The sequence below is a fragment of the Mus musculus genome, chromosome 6, assembly GCF_000001635.26.
Source record: "Mus musculus strain C57BL/6J chromosome 6, GRCm38.p6 C57BL/6J".
NCBI lineage: Eukaryota > Metazoa > Chordata > Mammalia > Rodentia > Muridae > Mus > Mus musculus.
Window position 1 is genome coordinate 102493956 of NC_000072.6, and position 18659 is coordinate 102512614.

General features: G+C 39.2%; 1 protein-coding gene across 7 annotated transcripts in view; it reads right to left on the reverse strand.

Moving 5' to 3' along the window:
* The window catches only part of Cntn3 (contactin 3), a 401311-nt gene that overhangs the window by 330652 nt on the left and 52000 nt on the right, over positions 1 to 18659 (reverse strand). The window contains exon 1 of one of the 7 annotated variants that reach the window (XM_017321448.1): positions 7535 to 8059. The exons of the other annotated variants lie outside the window; for them this stretch is intronic. The gene's annotated coding sequence lies outside the window, so the exon portion shown is untranslated. Of the gene's footprint in view, positions 1 to 7534; positions 8060 to 18659 lie in introns of those variants that run through there. 7 annotated transcript variants of the gene reach the window in all.

The window sequence follows — 18659 nt, forward strand, 5'->3', positions numbered from 1 at the left end:
TACATTTTTGAAAGTCACTTTTTAGTTTATGTTTTCTTTATAACATAAGGGTTATCAATTAAAGAAGTGGATTTTCAATCTGTCTTACTTAAAGAACCAAAACGCCTGCTATTAAAATTTATCTAACAGCTAAAAAAAGTAAAGCCACAGTGTAAGAGTCTAGGGATTCCAACACAAAGCATACACAGAATGGGAAGAAGTAGGAGACATGTGTGAATACAGATGAGAACTCACCGACATTTAAAGGAGCAGTATGATAGGAAATACAGCTAAGCCCAAGCAAATAGTTTATGCTGGGAATGTATAACCCTATGGTAGAAATAGGTACTCTGAGATTATTTCAATAGAGACTTGGATTTTAGTACTTCAGAAAGAGCTCTAATTTTAAACTCTGCCTCTGTTTTCTTACAAATGATGTATTAAATGTTATAAGATACCAGAGTAAGATCTGAACTGAAGGAAGAGGAAAATACAGACTCAGAGAAAATGAATGGATATGGATAAGCAAAAATACTTTCCAGGTAAAAACGGTTTAAATTATCCTGGTAAAACCCCCACATTGGTACATTCAATGAACAAGATATTCAATATTATTTTATATTCACATTTTGTATTCACATTTTATGAACAGAGAATAACTTGAACTTCTTCAATAATGCCCCTCACAAAGTCTTCTAAGTTCTTTTATCTCAAAACTATAAGCATACAAACAAATGCAGAGTTAAACGTGCAACCAGACTAGGATATACTCAACACTTTCATGAATGGGACTTCATGAAATGGAAAATCTTCTGTAAGGCAAAGGATGCTGTCAATAGGACAAAATGTCAACCTACAGATTGAGAAAAAATATTTATTAACTCTACATCCAATAGAGGGCTAATAATCAAAATATATAAAGAACTGTAGAAATTAGACTCCAGAAAAGCAAATAACCCCATTTTAAAAGGGGGCTACATAGCTAAACAGAGAATTCTCAGCTGAGGAATCTTGAATAGCCGAGAAGCACCTTAAAAAATCTTCAACATTCCTAGCCATCAGAGAAATTCAAATCAAAATGACCTTAAGGTTCTACCTTACACTAATCACAGATGGCTAAAATAAAAAACTCAGGTGACATCAGATGATGGAGAGAATGTAGAGAAAGAGGAACACTCAACCACTGCTGGTAGGATTGCAAAATGGGACAACGACCCTGAAAATCAATCTGGAAGTTCCTCAGAAAATTAGAAATAAATCTACCTAAAGACCCAGTTATACCACTATTTGGCATATACCCCAAAGATGCCCCATCATACCACTATGTTCACAGCAAGTTTATTTATGATAGTCAGAACCTGGAAACAATCCAGATGTTCCTGAATTGAAGAATGGATACAGAAAACATGGTTCATTTACACAATGAAATACTATTAAGCTATTAAGGAGGACATCATGAGTTTTGCAGGCAAATGGATGGAACTAGAAAATATCATCCTGAGGTAACTGGGACCCAAAAGTGTGCACTCACTAATAAGCTGATATTAGCCAAAAACTACAGAATACCTAGGATACAACCCAAAAAAACTCAAAAAGGTTAACAAGCAGAAGGAGTAAGGATGCTTTAATCCCACTTGGGAGGGAGAAGAAAACAATCTTGGGAGAGAGGGACCTGAGTGGGAGAGGGGATGGGGAGAGGAAGAAGGGAAAATGATTGGGGGCAGAGACAGGAGAGAAGCCCTGAGGGACAGCAGAATGAATGGAAATATGCAACCTCAGAGAGTGGGAGTAGGGGAACCCTCTAGAAAGTATCAAAGACCTGGGAGGTTAAATCCAGTGACCTGCCTAACTTGGAATCCATCTCAAGGGAAGGCTCCAAGACCTGACACTATTACTGATGCTATGGTGTACTTACAGACAGGAACCTACCATGACTGTCTTCTAAGAAGCCCAAGAAGCAGCTGACTCAGACAGAAGCAGAAATACCCGACCACTGGACCACTGGACTGAAGTCAGGAACCCCTGCAGTTGAATTAGGGAAAGCTAGAAGAAGCAGAGGAGGAAGGCAACCCCATAGAAAGACCAGGAGTCTCAACTATTCTGGACCCTTGAGATCTCTCAGACACTGAGACACCAATCAAGCAGTATACAGAGCTGGTCTTAAGCCCCTGACACATATATAGCAGAAAACTACCTGGTCTGGCCTCAGTGGGAGAAGACAACCCTAACCCTCCTCAAGAGACTTGAGGCCCCAGGGAGTGGGGAGGTCTGTCAGGGGGGGAGGGCCATACTCTTAGAGACAGGGGAAGGGAGAGATGGGTCAAGGAACTGTAAGAGGGCAGACCTAGAGGGGACCAACAACTGGATTGCAAAAAAAAGTAAACAAACAAGTAACACAACACTTTGCCATTGTTATCAGACCATACAAATGTCAAACTCAGATGGAAATCGAAACACAGTATAGAAGCCACCCTGGTAAGGAAGCAGAAGATGACCATTTAACAAACCCTTTGAAAGTTTACCCTACTTTATGAACTATAAAGATACAAAGACATCAAAGAGTATAAAGAAAATGCTTTTCTCTCAAATGGTTATTAATCATATTTGACAAACAGGTTAGAGCTAAACTTTCAGTTTGTCACAGGGGAGACCATGGAGTCATTGGAGCTACATTAATCAGGAACTAGCACATGAGACTCAGAAAACAACACAACCTGATTTTTCAATATTGACCACAGACCACAAGGTAGACAATAAATTAGGGAAACTGACGTGGGAGGTCAGGGTGGCATTGAAGGGGAACTGATATTATTAGAACATCTCTCAATAAATTATGATGTGAACTTTCAACCAAATGATGTAATATTGTATAGTCATACAGTCCAAATGGAAAGATGCTTGGGTTTGAGAATGGAACTTACAGTAACTTTATGTATTTTCAGGTCACTTTGCTAACTCTTTATCTGAACACAACATGTTTTGTTCTTAAGTTTAGATTTAGATTATAGTCTTATGACTGCTAGGAACTTTAATGAGACATACACATCTATCCATATTTGGGTCATTTTACCCAATAACTTTCATTTGCAAGTATTTAGCAAAGTTTCCGAGACCTTAAATATTAAATAGAAGCTTCAATCTAGTATATAAACAGAATGATTGTATCTAAGAAGAAATTGCTCAAACCATCAGAAGAGTTCTTTTGAGTGTTACTTCAAAGAGCATAGAGATACCCACATTCTACTCTTGAAGAATATTCTATTCTATCCAATGTAATGAGAGCATTAGAATGGAATTCAGACTTCTACAAGTTTTGTAGGTATTCCAGGTAAGTCCGGGAGCAGTATGGCTGAGAACTACCAGAAACATATTCACAATTATGAAGGTATAGAACAAGAAAACTTTAAAAACCACAAATTTGAGGGCTTACTATGTAAACCTGAAAAGTTGAGTTTGCATTCTTTTTTTTCATTTTATTTTATTTTGTCTTCAAACATTTATTGAAGGTTTCATGTTCCACATGAAATAGAATAAACACGTCCCAATATTTCTCTCCAACCAGATATGACCTGGTTTGCTTCCTGTTGCTGGGGGCCTAGGCTGGGAACATCCTCTTTGAGACAGTGGAGGAGGAATGGAATGAGAAAGTGTCAGAGGGTAGACCTGGAGGCGGATAACGACTGAAGTTTGCATTCTTAGCACTCACAAACATGCAGTTTCGTAATACAAGCCTGTAACCTTAGCACTGGGTATGAAAGTGTAAAAATAAATGAATCGCAGGAACTTGCTAGAAAAACACAGTGAGTTCCAGGTTCAAAAAAGGCTCTGTCTCAAAACAATAAGAAGGCAGAGAAGCAGATCAGGGAAACATCCTAGTGGCAGTCTCTAGCCTCCTCGTGCACCGTCTTGAGTGAAGCACACACACATGGACACAAATACATTTAGCACACACACACACACACACGCACACACAAACACACACACACACACACGCACATGCACACGCACACGCACACACACACACACACACACACACACACACACACGCACACACACAGATATACCCCCCCGCCCCTCTCTCTCTCAAAATGTTACAGTTGATGTCTATTAGGATTTTTCCTGGTAGGAATAATACTTCAAAACCTCAGGAGTTAACGAATAGCAATTAAGTAATGATAATTCTAAACTAAAATTAGAATATCTATTACTGCTTTAAAAGTTTTAAATAGAAAAGAACAGATGTGAAGAAAATGGAGGTAATATCAGTTATAGAAGTTTCAGTGAGGAGAGCCATGGGAGGATAGTGCAGAGATGTGAAAGGAGAAGGATAATTTACATTAAGGATGTCTGAAAGGGATATATGTAAACCTTCAAGTGTAGATGCTTCCTAAATGTATGCTTATAGGTGTAGTCATACAAACACATAAATTAGAGCTATCCTTCCAGAGGATAATCTTCCTCCCAGAAGCCATAGGATACTAAATAAAAAACTCAGGGTAGGTATGGAACAACTCCCCTTCAGCTTTTGGCCAGGGGTATGCTAGAGAAGACATAAAATATGAGCTATTGCTGTTGCTCATTATTGCACACCTGAAGTTGATAAGACCCTATCGCTGGAGATATACACAGTTCAGTCATACAACATATAGAAATAAAGTTGGTACTGAACAGGAATCTTCCTCTCTGATGGTTATATCTCATGGTACCCGAGGGTGCTATGTAGTCTTCTGGAATAGAATCCAGTGGTAAACACTGTAGGCTACAAGAATGACCAGAATGCTAAAGTGTGTCCAGCTATACAGTAGTGGCAGTGGCATGGATATTTTTGAAGTAACCAAGAGGTTTTTTTTGTTTGTTTGTTTTATTTAAGTTCAGCTCCATAGGATGAAAATCATTCCTGGTATGATAAATGAGACCAACAACCAGTGGGTGTAGAAATCCTACTCCCCAAGGGGTGAATTTACAACTGTTACTTTGCTAAGCAGACATAGTGTGATACTACTTTCTAGATTCTATACCCATATATTACTGAAGCTCTCAGTAAGTTTTTGGGGATAACAGTTAATACAGAAACTCACAACTGAACAAATCATAGGTAATGACTAGAGAATAGTCAACCATGAATATGACAGTGTTATCCTCTCCTCCTGTGCCAAGGCTCAGAGACCATCATGGAGTAAGGAAGAGGCTGGATCATTATAAAAGCCAGGCGTCCAGGAAGACTAGAACAAAGGAGCATCTTTTGGACATGACGAGATCACCAATCACCACACTCATGAACTTACAGAAGCTATACATTCCTAGACAAGGCCAAACCAACATCCACAGAAGATCAAAGCAGCCAATAGTCCAACCTGGAAGATGGAGACCCTGACCACTACACACCACTGTGAACACTGTTGACCACTGAAGCTACTAGGGAGGGAGAGTCAGACTTGTTTGTTTGCTTCCATTTGTTTATTTATTTGTTTGTTTGTTTGTTTGTTTATTTAATCGTTTTACATCCAGATTGCAGCCCCAGGACCTTCTCTCCTCCCAATTCAACTCTCACAAATCCTTCCCCCATTACGCCCTCTTTTATTCCTCAGAGGAAGGAGATCTCCGTTGGGTAACACCCTGCCTTGGGACATCAAGCCACAAGAAGATTAAACAAATCACCCAGAGACACAAACAAGGTCAGAGACTCTCCTTGCTCCAACTGTTAGGGACTCACTTGAAGACCAAGCTGGACAACTGCTCCAACTGTATAGTGGGCCTAGGTCCAGCCCCTAAATGCACTTTAGTTCGTGGTTTAGTCTCTGACAGTCTCCGTGGGCCTAGGTTAGTTGACTTTGTAGGTCGCGTAGTGTCCTTGACCTAAGGAACTTGCTCAATCCTATCCCCCACTCTTCCACAAGACTCCCTGAGCTCCTCCTGATGTTTGGCTGTAGGTCTCTGCATCTGTTTCTATCAGTTAGTGCATCTACACAATGGGATACTACTCAGCTATTAAAAAACAATTGCAGTCAAATGGATAGAACTAGAAAATATCATGCTGAGTGAAGTAACCCAGACCCAGAAAGACATGCATATTATGTAGTACTCATAAGTTAGTATTAGCTAAAAAGTACAGAATAACCATGCTATAATCCACAGACCCAAAGAAACAGGACCCAAAGGAGCATGTGTGAATCTCAGAAAGTGAAATAGAATAGACATCATAGGTGGATAGAGGGAGGAAACTTTGTGGGAGAGAGGGTGAGGGGGGATGAGGATAACTATCAAGTGGTGCAGGGGAGGGCTGGGAATAAGAGTGGAAATCAGAGGGGTCCACCTCTGGAACTAGCTGGAGACATGATAACAAGTAAGCCTCCTAGAATCTATGTTAATAACTCCAGCACACACTTATGCAGACTTAAGTGGCCACCTCCTGTAGCCAGGCAAGACTTCCATTAGAAGTAGGGGAACATCAACACACCCACAAAACCTTAGACCCAAAATTTGTCCTGCCTATAAGATTTATAAAGATGAAGCAAAGACTAAGGGAACAGCCAACCAATGACTGGTCCAACTTGAGACTCATAACATGGGAGAGACCCAACCCCTGATACTATTAATGATGCTCTGCTATGCTTATAGATAGGAGCCTATCATAATTGTCTCCTGAGAGGTTTCATCCAGCAGTAGATGGAAACACTCTAGACACCTACAGCCAAAGGTCAGTTTTTTTGTTTGTTGATTGTTTGTTTGTCTGTTTGTTTGGGGGGGGTTCTTTTTCTTTGTTCTTTGGTGGATTAACCTTGCCCCAGTGGATTGTGCTCACCCTCATAAGAATATGGGCAACACAAACTAGATTTGGTGGGTGATAAAACAAAATAAGAGAGTGCGAAGTTGGGAAGAGGCAGGAGAGCCAAATATGGATATATGAGAAGTTGTTAAAGAAATATTATCAAAATATATTGAATATGTACATAATACTCTGAAGGAATAGAATCATATTTAAAAATAAATATCTATACAACAATACAAAAAGTAAAGTATCTTAATATGTCTGAATTCCGACAAGACAATGAGATTCTGCAGCATTATCAAAACAATTTTCTGCAATTTTATTCTGTATGGCTATCTAAAAACTCACTCTATTTTTCAGTGTGTGTATGCATTTGTGTATGTCTGTGTGTGTATTTGTGTGCATATATGTATGTGTGCATTGTGGGTGTTTGCATGTATTTGTGTTGTTCTGTATGAAAGAGATGTGGAGGGAAGGAGGAAGGGAAAAAGAGAGAGAAAAGAAAACATATTGCATGTGTTGACAATGTAGGGCAATTTTCAGAGTCAGTTCTCTCCTCTCTGTGGTCCAGGCATTCATGTGCTCAGGTGTTCGGGCATGTATGGCAGGTACATTTTCTTAACTCACTGAACCATCTTGCTCCCCTATCAGACTTTTAAGACTCTAAAAACTATTCCTTTCCAATCTTCTCACTGTGGTTAATATTTTAATAACTCTAAGTCCAGTCGGTGTCATTTTCACAAGATTCAAATTCCATTACCACATGTGGGATTTGTAAAATCTTACCCATGTATTCGCAGGCACCACTGTAGTCATCGACCACATTCACAGCTCAGGTAGACTGGCTGACTGTAGTTGTAAACCCACAAATGTCAAGGGGAAGGTCATTTATTTAAGCAATTTCTGATCTCTCTTCTGAAAAATGTACAGAAGACTTCATCTTTAAATGTGAAACACATCTTAAAAATGCAAAGATACTCAGCGATACAAGGGAAATTGACTTTTGCATTCATTAGTCATAGTTGTTATATGGTTTACGACAAACACATACATACATCCCTACACACACTGGTAAATTAAAAGCCAAGCGGGAAAGGCAACCAGCTATTTAGGAGCTTTCACTGCCTGCTCCATGTTTTAAAAGGCAGTTGGAGTAGAGATCCAGTTTCTTCTTCAATCATTCAAATTTAATCATGTCTTACTAACATTTCAAATAGTTACTTTCAGTGTTTTTCTGACACTTGAGGCAATCAGTCCACAAATTCTCACATTTACAACATCTGGCAAAATTTCAAAATTGACAATGCTTAATTTTATTTGCTGAAAATGCTTATTTTGTTAGTTCTTCAAACAGATTTTGCTCATTTGTTTGTTTGCCCTTATTCTCAACTCCACGGAGCTCTCCTACATCACGGATCTCCCTGACATTTTTACTTATGTAGTCCATGAACAAAAAAAAGCAAGCTGAACTAGTAGACTCCCATAAATGTTTTTACCTCAATAATTAATTTTAAAATATGCATGTACCTGAGCATATTACTATGTATATGGACAAAAGGCTTGCTAATGATTTATAAAATATCCAATTTCTTCTGTCAGCTATTCTTGGCATGGGAAGGTTCTCCAATTCAGGAGGATGTGTCTACTCCCATTGTATTTGCATGCAATGGGAGACATCACAGGCAGGTGTGTCACAATGAGCTGCACTCTAATAATCTGACAGATATTATTGAAATATATACATGTGAGCACATGCATACACAGCACACACTGATGTCTTCATTTATATGGGATTGGCTTCTAACTGAAATTTTATGAAATAGCCAATTTTACATACCTCCAAATTGCTTAAAAATAGTAAGACTTCAAATTTCAATCTAGAAAGTAAATAGCATGACAAAATTACTTTTCCTATAGCTGTCATGAATAGAAGCAACTTTGGACAAGTTTATAGATCAGTGATACCTTTGTTTCACTAATACCAACTATGAACACTTTCAAAACAATATTAATTACTTGTGTTTCATCATTTGTACCACGTTTCTCTTTGATCTATTGGGTTGATATCATTTTGTATCTTAAACGCTTCTGACATCGTTCATTTATTCACTATAGGCACTGATTCTCATCTATTCTGCAAATTTTATTCAATGTATTTCCATTGATAATATGTATGGTGAAAGTTTCTTTACTATAAGGCTTAAGGTTTATATAAAAAAAAGAAAATATTTTTATATTTTCTTAATGGCTACTGTAAGAGTGTGCTGCTTCAGAAGTGGGATTGTGGTTTAGTAGTTAAGAGCACTTATTGATCTTGTAGAGGACCCAAGTTCAATTCCCAGCACCCACCAAGGATGATTTACAACCAACCACATAACAACAGCCCCAAGGGATCTGCTTGCCTTTTCTGCACTGTAGTGCATGTTCAGGGCATGACCGCTGTGAGTAGCACACATACACAGAAAAATGAATAAATTTCTTTGAAAAACAATACTCTACTTAGCACTAAATTAAATATGTCATCTGCCAATGGCCCTCCTAAGATTTTGTTTTGGTCATTTAAGTCCTTATGTCACAGAATTTGTGTTTGTGTATGTACTCCAAATGGATAGCCATTTCTACCATTTCTACCAATAACACCTATTAAATGAACAGTATATCTGCCACTGAATTGAAATATCATCATTGAAATTATTTGCATACCTCAAACTTTATTTCTGAACTTGACAATAAAGTTTACCACTACAATCATCTGTTCTGAGGTCCAACATAAAGGTTCCTAAGATACCTTGGGAAATAATGAGACTCAAATGTCTCCTGACCTGACCCTTTCTTTTTTTTTTTTTTTTTTTTTGTTTTTTCTTTTTTTTTTTTCCATTTTTTATTAGGTATTTAACTCATTTACATTTCCAATGCTATACCAAAAGTCCCCCATATCCACCCACCCCCACTCCCCTGCCCACCCACTCCCCCTTTTTGGCCCTGGTATTCCCCTGTACTGGGGCATATAAAGTTTGCAAGTCCAATGGGCCTCTCTTTCCAGTGATGGCCGACTAGGCCATCTTTTGATATATATGCAGCTAGAGTCAAGAGCTCCGGGGTACTGGTTAGCTCATAATGTTGTTCCACCTATAGGGTTGCAGATCCCTTTAGCTCCTTGGCTACTTTCTCTAGCTCCTCCATTGGGAGCCCTATGATCCATCCATTAGCTGACTGTGAGCATCCACTTCTGTGTTTGCTGGGCCCCGGCATAGTCTCACAAGAGACAGCTACATCTGCGTCCTTTCAATAAAATCGTGCTAGTGTATGCAATGGTGTCAGCGTTTGGATGCTGATTATGGGGTGGATCCCTGGCTATGGCAGTCTCTACATGGTCCATCCTTTCATCTCAGCTCCAAACTCCGTCTCTGTAACTCCTTCCATGGGTGTTTTGTTCCCAAATCTAAGGAGGGGCATAGTGTCCACACTTCAGTCTTCATTCTCCTTGAGTTTCATGTGTTTAGCAAATTATATCTTATATCTTGGGTATCCTAGGTTTGGGGCTAATATCCACTTATCAGTGAATACATATTGTGTGAGTTTCTTTGTGAATGTGTTACCTCACTCAGGATGATGCCCTCCAGGTCCATCCATTTGGCTAGGAATTTCATAAATTCATTCTTTTTAATAGCTGAGTAGTACTCCATTGTGTAGATGTACCACATTTTCTGTATCCATTCCTCTGTTGAGGGGCATCTAGGTTCTTTCCAGCTTCTGGCTATTATAAATAAGGCTGCTATGAACATAGTGGAGCATGTGTCCTTCTTACCTGTTGGGGCATCTTCTGGATATATGCCCAGGAGAGGTATTGCTGGATCCTCCGGTAGTACTATGTCCAGTTTTCTGAGGAACCGCCAGACTGATTTCCAGAGTGGTTGTACAAGCCTGCACTCCCACCAACAATGGAGGAGTGTGAAGATCTCAGAAGATGGAAAGATCTCCCATGCTCATGGATTGGCAGGATCAACATTGTAAAAATGGCTATCTTGCCAAAAGCAATCTACAGATTCAATGCAATCCCCATCAAAATTCCAACTCAATTCTTCAACGAATTGGAAGGAGCAATTTGCAAATTTGTCTGGAATAACAAAAAACCTAGGATAGCAAAAAGTCTTCTCAAGGATAAAAGAACTTCTGGCGGAATCACCATGCCAGACCTAAAGCTTTACTACAGAGCAATTGTGATAAAAACTGCATGGTACTGGTATAGAGACAGACAAGTAGACCAATGGAATAGAATTGAAGATCCAGAAATGAACCCACACACCTATGGTCACTTGATCTTCGACAAGGGAGCTAAAAACCATCCAGTGGAAGAAAGACAGCATTTTCAACAATTGGTGCTGGCACAACTGGTTGTTATCGTGTAGAAGAATGCGAATCGATCCATACTTATCTCCTTGTACTAAGGTCAAATCTAAGTGGATCAAGGAACTTCACATAAAACCAGAGACACTGAAACTTATAGAGGAGAAAGTGGGGAAAAGCCTTGAAGATATGGGCACAGGGGAAAAATTCCTGAACAGAACAGCAATGGCTTGTGCTGTAAGATCGAGAATCGACAAATGGGACCTAATGAAACTCCAAAGTTTCTGCAAGGCAAAAGACACCGTCAATAAGACAAAAAGACCACCAACAGATTGGGAAAGGATCTTTACCTATCCTAAATCAGATAGGGGACTAATATCCAACATATATAAAGAACTCAAGAAGGTGGACTTCAGAAAATCAAATAACCCCATTAAAAAATGGGGCTCAGAACTGAACAAAGAATTCTCACCTGAGGAATACCGAATGGCAGAGAAGCACTTGAAAAAATGTTCAACATCCTTAATCATCAGGGAAATGCAAATCAAAACAACCCTGAGATTCCACCTCACACCAGTCAGAATGGCTAAGATCAAAAATTCAGGTGACAGCAGATGCTGGCGAGGATGTGGAGAAAGAGGGACCTGACCCTTTCTTAATTATAACCTTATAGGCTAGCCATTTAGAAAAAGCCATGTGGGGCTTCTGTTTTTTCATACACATTTTGGTTATCTAAATACTATTTATTTAAAAAAAAACATTGATTCTTATGGTATGTACATTACTGCTTTGTCTGTATACATGCATGTATATCACATGTATGTCTGAAACTTACAAGGCCAGAAATGAGCATTAGATGATGACCTTAAAGTGAACTCCCCAATGGTTTAGAGCTGCCATGTGGGTGCTGGGACCTGAACCTAGGTCCTCTGCAAAAGCAGCAAGTGCTTTAAACACTGAGTCCTCTTGTCAGTCCTCTAAATGCTTTCTGTTTTTACTTCATCAACATACTAAACAAAGGTTGACAAGTGAACTTTATCAGATATTTTGCCAGTGAATATTATTATAAAGCTTTTGGAACTTAATTACTAATTTTGATGCCACAGTAAAGCATTCTAATATTATTAATAAGCACCATGATTAAGAAATCATGGAAACAATCATTTTCACAATAATCTCAAAAATATCTAGGAATAAGCTTTACTGAAGAGATAAAAGACCTTTATCAGATGGGCGTGGTGGTACACGCCTTTAATCCCAGCACTTGGGAGGCCAGAGGCAGGCAGGTTTCTGAGTTTGAGGCCAGCCTGGTCTACAAAGTGAGTTCCAGGACAGCCAGGGCTACACAGAGAAACCCTATCTCGAAAAACCAAAAAAAAAAAAAAAAAAAGACCTTTATCAAAAACACACAAACAAACAAATATCAAGGTTACAATTCTAGAGCTATTAACATACTATATTTCTATATTTCAAGCTATATTGTAGAGCTATATTGATAAAAAACAAAATGGAACCAGCAAAAATCAGAAATGCAGACCAAAGGAATACAGCAGAAGACCCAGTATGCACAAAAACTACAGTCATCTGATTTGACAAAGATGCCAAAATATACACTGGAGAAAAGACAGCATCTTCAACAAATGGTTCAAGGAAAATTAAATGTCTACATGGAGACAAATGAAAGTAACCAATATCTATTACGCTGTACAAAAATCTAAACTCCAAGTTGATCCCAGGTTTCAATATGAACCCAAGCCTGTTTAAATTGATAGAAGTATAGACAGTGCTATATAGGAAAGAGAAGGAGACTTTCTGAATAGGATTCCCTGCACTCAGGAATTAGGGCCAACAACTGACAAGTGGGACCTCATAAAACTAAATTGCCCTTTTATAGCAAAGAAGGCATCAGATAAATAGAGACCAAGAAGGCTAGAGACTCGGAAAGATGGCCTAGTCGGCCATCACTGGAAAGAGAGGCCCATTGGACACGAAAACTGTATATGCCCCAGTACAGGGGAACGCCAGGGCCAAAAAAATGGGAATGGGTGGGTAGGGAAGTGTGGGGGGGAGGGTATGGGGGACTTTTGGGATAGCATTGGAAATGTAATTGAGGAAAATATGTAATAAAAATATTAAAAAAAAGAAATGCTGGCATAGAAAAAGTGTACTATAGTTAAACATTGACTATGAGGAGTATTTGGAAAAGTCTTGAAAGTCATTAAAGTGAATATATTGATCTAAAAAAAAAAAAAAGAATCTTTGCCAGATACTCACACAATAGAAAAATGAACATGTAGAATAAAGAAATCACAAATAATCAAGAAAGTAACACACACAATAACTCTCTCTCTCTCTCTCTCTCTCTCTCTCTCTCTCTCACACACACACACACACACACACACACACACACACACACATACACACTCACCACAAATGGGCTATATATATAAACAGAGAAGAGTTTTCAAAAACAAATAAGTTAAAAATGGCCAAGAAATACCATAAAACCTTTTTTTGTTGTTGTTGTTCTCTTCTCAAGACACGGTTTCTCTGTGTAGCCCTGGCTGTCCTGGAACTCACTTTGTAGACCAGGCTGGCCTCGAACTCAGAAATCTGCCTGCCTCTGCCTCCCAAGTGCTGGGATTAAAGGCATGTGCCACCATGCCTGGCTATAAAAATCTTTTAATATCTTTGGCAATAGAAGAATGCAACTTACACCTATTTTGATAAGACACAGTACTCAATTAAAATCGTTAAGATCAGGAAAGCAGCTAAAAGTTTCTGTTGCAGGTTCATAGAAAGAAGAACCCTCATTCACTGCTAGCGGGGTTATAAATCACTGCAGTCACAATAGAATTCTATTTGGGTATAAAGAAAAATAAAATCATTGACTTTGCAGGTAAGTGGATGCGATGAGAAAATATTACACTGAGTTATGTATAACCCAGCCTCAGAAAGACAAATGCTACAAGTTCTCTTATTTATAGATACTAGCTCTGAATCTTACATTTGAGTATGTAACCTGAAGTGTCCACAGAAACCAGGAGTATTAGTTATTTCTAGATCTCTTTAGAGATCTAAAGAACTTGTTGGGGGAAAGGATATTTAACCATACAAGTTTATAGTCCAACTGCAAGAGAAGTCAAGGCAGGAATATGGAGACAAAGAATGAATTTGAAGCCATAGTAGAATATTGCTTTCTGGTCTGTGCCCTATGGCTTGCCCAGTTTGCTTCTTATACCACTCAGGGTCACCTACATAAGGGTTGCACTGCCTACAGTGAGGTAGGTCCTCTCACATTAAGCAGGAATCAAGAAAATGCCATACAGGCTTGTCTACAAGCTAATGTGATGGAGACTATGAGGAGCGGGTGTGGCAGCAGTCCCAAGATGGCGCCAGGGACTGCAGCCAAATCATATGACTTGCACCTGACTTCCTCATACTCCTGAAAATAAGCCACGTCCATCGTGAGAACTGTGCAGGTGCACCATGATGCAAGATCGGACTATATGACGAGTGGTGATTCTGGCCAATGAACTGATATTACGCTGACTGGGCTGATGGGGCATGGTTGAGGTGTTATATAAAAGATTGCGAATCGGGGAGAGAGAGGTTTTTTTTTTCCTGCATGCATGTTGAAAGGGTCCTGAATAAACTGCTTTGAGAAGAACGCTGTGTCGTCGCTCTTTTCTGCTGGTCGGAGACAGAAGTGACAGGAGACATTTTTTTTCAAGATAACTCTGGCTGACAAGAAAACCAACCAACACACTGGTTAAGTAAAAGGGGGCAATGTGAGGGTTGTGGAGGAGGTGTAGAGAAAGGGATACGAAGTTTCTATGGAAGGAGAAATGGGGAAATGTTAAACTTTAACTAAGGATTGGAAAAGGCGGTGATGCAGAAGAAAGGGAGAAAAAGAAGAAAACATCTCTAAGGGTGTCTAAAAAATCCATAGAAAACAATAATTCATATTTACTTTCAATGTATGTGTGATTTTTGTGAGGAGCTGCGCTGCAAATGGAGTTATGGCACAGAGGATGACAATCCTCCCTCTAGATTCAGAGTAACAAGAATCTTAGTACCAAGAATGTAAACCTCCTTTTGATTTGTTGATCAGGTGAGTCAAAGAAACTCTCAAAATATTATAGGCTATTGGCATTCTTGGTTGCCTCCTGGAAAGGAACAAAATTTCTTTTGTGGAAGACATTGCATATTTCAGACATAGGACTCAGAGAAATAGATAGACATGACCTTTAAACCTCCTAACTGAAGACTAGTAACTCTTTGTAGTAATGAACAGTGCTATACAAACTGCCAAAGGAGAAGAACAATCAATAGTCCAGCTGTATCTGTCCTGGTAAGACTTTGCTCCTCAATGGCATAGTCATGGCAAGTTTATTGTGGGGTTAACAGCTGTCTAATTAGAATTCTTCATGTTCAACAAGAGAGAATCAATTCTTGGTACTATAAACCTAGCCAAACATCATTGGTACATGGTGGTACAGCCCCTAGAAGGGACCCTACTTGTGCCATTTTCCCAATGTAATGTAAATTTTAATCATACTAAATACATATCCTTACAGGTACAGATATGTACAGCTCTCAAGCCTCTTCAAAGATGCCCATACCCCTTTTTTTCAACAGCTAAAAACTACTGAAAAGATTCACAAGCAGCTGGAGTGCAGAGAAAAACTGGCATAATCAACTCCACCTGATATATCTAAAGCACAACCCCTACACATAAGGATTAAGGGAAATCATAGAAGAGGTAGTGCGAAAATGGTAAAAGCCAGAGAACCAGGATGTCCTCTGCCAAACACTGTATTCTAGACATGATAGGGATGTGGAATCTCAACAATTCTGTTGTCTAAACAAGTCTTTTATAATGATAACATTAGTTGGCATGCCAACATGGATGAGGGACACTCCTAGTGGAAGAGCTAGAAGCACTCTATGACTGCTGAGAAATAGGGAATTAGTTTTCTCCAGGAAGAGCTCAATGATTGGCTATTCAATTTTAAGTGTCAGCTCTAAACATATACAAATATGAGCAACACTAGATGGATTCAGCATGTTATACATAAGTATTTCCATATAACTGTATATGTATATACACACATATACATAAACATAAGAATAAAAGTTTATGAATTTGAGGGTAGATAGAACCACAAGAAAAATTGGAGGAGGAAGAGGTAGAGATTACGTAAGTAAAGTGCTCATGTGTGAAATTCTCAAACAAAGTTTAAAAACGCTAAATGACATATATCCTCATTTCCACAGAGCAAGCATTTCCAATAGGAAACACATTTAGAGACGCACTGAGTTGTATGCTATAGTTCCCAAACTGATGATGCAGGCTTTTTAGACTAGAAGTCTAACACACAAATAAAAAGAGAGACTCAGGAATGGATATTAATTTAGTTTCTATTCACATTGTTGTGGGAAAAAAACTCACAATTGTGGATACACTCCACCATTCCAGGGAAGTAAAAGCCTCAGAAACTTGACCTAACTGATCCTATCACACCCACTGTCAAGAGCAGATAACAACAGATTTATGCATAAGGCTAGTGCTCAGCTTACTTTCTCCTTTTCTCTGTCTAAGGCCCAGCTCAAAAAATAGTTCCATACATATTTAGGTGGGTCTTCCCATCTCAGCTAACCCAATTAAGAGAATCCCCTACAGGCATATCCACAGGCCAACCTAATGCAGATAATTCCTCATTGAGACTCCCTTCCCAGGTAATTCTAGATGTGTCAAGTTGACAAACTACCATAACTGATACCAAGGGAGAGACAGTAATTATGTATTCCCACCCAGACCTGTCCAGTGGTTTACAGTAGAATACTCTGTCTCATTTTTCTGTCTTTCCATAAATTTCTCCAATAAGAGTGACTTACAGGAATACCAGGCAAGGAGCTTCCAAGGCCTACTGTGTTATCCAAGTGGGTGTGTGTTACCCAGAGGATAGCCTACAACAATCTATTTTGGAATGAAATATTCATTTGTTTCAACTGCTACAAATATAGGTGGCTGATGGCTCTCAGTTGGGTTTCTCTCCAGGAAATGTCTTCAGCCAAAAAGAATCACTCAGATTGTTCCTTCATTTTCAGATATAAAGTGCATACAACTTCTAAAATTGTCATGGCAGATAAAGGCCCACTTCACTGCCCCAAACTTAGAGAACTGAGATGGGTTCCTGCATCTCAGACCTCCTCACAGAAGGACCTAAATCATTGACATAATGATTGTATCTAGTGCTATGGCTTCTCAATTCCACTTCTCACCTCCTCTTACTGGATACTTGTGAGAAACTCTCCTCCCTGCTGTGTCTAAATGAATGCATGCTAAAGAAGGTTACATTTCTAGGTGTTAATAGGCAACATTCTTCACAATGTACCATGACAGATAAATATCTCCCTAACTTATATAGATACATTTAAAATGATTGCATAACTGAGGCATGCCACGCCCTTCCTTTTAAAATAATTTTTAATCAGATACAGTATTGTTTCAAGAATGACATGGGTAAAGCACAACATAGCTGTAACTCACATAGTATTAGTGTGAGAATTCCTCTTTCTGCCAGAGATTTGCAGTATGCATACCATCTCTTCTACTTTAGGTAAATTAACATCTTTTTTATTAGACATTTTCTTCATTTACATTTCAAATGCTATCCCAAAAGCCCTCTATACCCTCCCCCCACCCTGCTCCCCAACCCACCCACTCCCACTTCTTGGCCCGGGCATTCCCCTGTACTGGGGCATATAAAGTTTGCAAGACCAAGGGCCTCTCTTAAATCCTAATTTTCAACTATAATGCATTAACAATGATGTGTATACTTGAAGGCCATTTCAGAACTAGATAACATAAGGCATAGGAAATATTAAACATTGGTATCAAGTTCAGTAAAGTTACCTGTAATGATTATCATGGCAATGTTACTATTAGGAAGAGGCAGATACAACAGGGTTTAAGCCGTAAGTCTAAGACTGCTTCAGATTTACCAAGTTTTCTGGTTTTTCCCTTATAGCAAAATGAACAAAACCCAAGTAAAGGTGTTATCTTTCTGCTCCAAAAAGCTGTGGCTCTTTAGATGCGGGAACTTGAATGATCTCTGTTGGAGCATTTTTTTTTTTTTTTTTTGGTTACTAACAGCCCCTGAGAGGTTGATAACTCCTCTGCAGTGAAGGGGAAACAAAGGCCACCCCAGCTCCTTTGGGGTCTCATTAGAGGGCTGCTTGCAGGCAGCTCAGAAGACTCCTCCTTTCAAGGGGCTTTTGGCATGTGGCAGTCATTGTCTAACCTTGTGAGTGCTCCCCATACATCAACCAGCAGGGAGCTTTGTGCCTGAAAGTGAGTCTTGACAGAACTTAAGAGTTAAAAGAGAGAGAGGGAGGGAGGGAGGGAAGGAGGGAGGGAGGGAGAAAGAGAGAGACAGAGAGAGAACACACATAACTATAACCTGACAACCACTCCCCACAGCCCATCCACCAAAATTGGACAGCTGAGTTCACAACTTGTGGATTGCTCAAAGAGAAAAGAAGGGGAACAAGACAA